Genomic DNA, 2,369 nt, shown 5'->3' on the forward strand with positions numbered 1-2,369 from the left:
CACAACGGCTGCGTGGGAATGTAGCCAATAAGAATTGGTCGTTTCTGTCGTTGACGTTTATGCTTAGAAAGTCGTTGAATCGAGTCAAGTGTATTTGTATAGCGTGCCGTCACAAAAGCATCTCGAGGGCTTTCACGGGCTCACGATTGAAAGATCCATGACAGATCCAAAAGCTCCAATCGGGCAAGAAGAAAATTCCAAAAGCAAGCCAAGATGGACCAAATTGAAAATGTCAATTATTGACATTTATGGCAGCAATGTGAGTTATATCATGTTAATGCAAAATCAAGCTAATGGAAATTAGCATAGCAACTCTGAAGCCGGTCTTGCCTGTCTACGGTTAAAACCGGTTTGAGTAATGACCTAAAACCTTGACCTAGCGTGGGGTTCACTCTTGTTGTATGGCATCATGTGGATGTACCTAATAAAGTGGCTTGTCAAGTGGCTGTCTGCCTGCCCGCTTGGAGTCCAATGCTTTAATGGCTTTCCGAGCGGCGGCGCTGACTGTGTGGAGCTTTAATAATAATAATAATAATTGAGTGTGCTCTTTTTGTTTCTTTTTTTTTATAATTGTCCTAACCGTCGACGGCAAACAAGGTGAGCCTCCAGCGATGGAGACATCACACCCGGTGACAGCCTCCCAATTCCAAATATTGCTGCCAGATGAAGTCCTCGGCGGCGAGACTCCATTAAAATGTCGCCGCGTGATAGCAATCGGCAACTTTATTATTCGCCACCGCAGCGCCACGCTCTGTTCGGTATTATCAGAAAACACAGTCATTAAAAAGCATTTGACCTTTTTGTGCCGAGCGCCGAGAAATTAGCTCCTGTGTCGACCCTCCTTCCTCCTCTCCCCCTCCCTCCCTTGCTGTTGTGCGAATAAATCACTTGACTGCCAATTGTAATGAAACTCCTCCATTTTGCTCCGAGTGGCGTTACGTTGCAGCTCTGCCTCGATGGCGCCCGAGGAGATAGCGCCGTAATTAAATGTTACATCTGCCAATTGTCTCACTGCGACATCGAGGAGGGGGAGGGGACAAGTGCAGGTGTGACAATGAGAAGGAGACAGGTAGAAGGAGGCGGACAAATGAGACTCTTGGCCTCGGTGTCATCGCGCTAGTCGCTATTGATTTGTTTGTGCTCATTTCTGTGTGTATGAATTGAAATGTCAGCACAGCCAAAATCACATTTGTCGTTGAGGGCTTGGAGGGGAAATTTTTTCTTTGCAATAATATCCTTCGGTGTCTCAACATGGCATTCTGATGAATATTGTGTTGACGGAAGAAGAATGAAACAGATAAGGACGTCCATTTTCATCCGCTGTTGTTGCCTAATAGCACCCTCTGCTTTCCACTCAAATTGACGTCAAAGTGCCCTCAGGCTCGCGTTAGCAAACCCAGAAAACATTTTAACGGTCAGTTATATACATTTTGCTACCTTGCAACAGCGAGTAAAAAACAGTCGTTCCCGCCATTTGCGAGCTTACAGTATCATCTTGAACAAAGCAAAATCGTTACGTGGCTTGGGCTAGCTTGCGTTGCCTATCCAAACAACATTGTGAACAACACAACAAGGAATGCTAAAGTTGTCAACGGCGCTTTTAGGATGCAACAAATAGCTACCAACTATTTTTGTCTCAATAGACAGAACTATTTGGCATTTTGGAATTAGAGAATAAAAGTTAAAAATTGCCAGTAAAGATAACCTGAAAAATCAAATGAAGTCCGGCTGCAAGTACTTTCTTAGCTTGGCGATGGTGTGCTCAGGGAGGCTCTCCGATCTGGGCCTGGCTTGGCTGCCCAAATTGCAATGATTTGCATATTTCTCGTCTTGCAGCCATGTAAGCGCCAGCGCGGCGGCTCCGCCACACCTACGCACATTTCGCTTACACCCCCCCGGTGAAATGAGTCGCTACAGAACTGCCCGAGCAATTAGCAGAGAGCGCCCGGGGGGCAGCAGCAGCACACACACACACACACACACACACACACACACACACACACACACGCACACACACACACACACACACACACACGCACACACACACACACACACACACTATAGCCTGACCTCACCCTATAGCATCTACTTATATATTTATTTATAGATTTGTGTTAATACAACTGGCGTGTGTTGGATTATTTGTAGGTTACCTTTTTTTGTATTTTGTCATATTCTGCAGCTTTTTAAGTATTGCTCTCTTTGTTCTTTGGTTAGATAAAACGAAATATAAAAAGTGCAATAATATACATCTGTATGTACAATTCCTAAAATACCATAATATAATTATAATTATTTTTGTAATTTTTTTTGTTGCATTATTAATTAATTTGACAAAACACACCAGCCATCTATTGATCCAGCAGACA

Source organism: Syngnathus scovelli, chromosome 12, assembly GCF_024217435.2.
Source record: "Syngnathus scovelli strain Florida chromosome 12, RoL_Ssco_1.2, whole genome shotgun sequence".
NCBI lineage: Eukaryota > Metazoa > Chordata > Actinopteri > Syngnathiformes > Syngnathidae > Syngnathus > Syngnathus scovelli.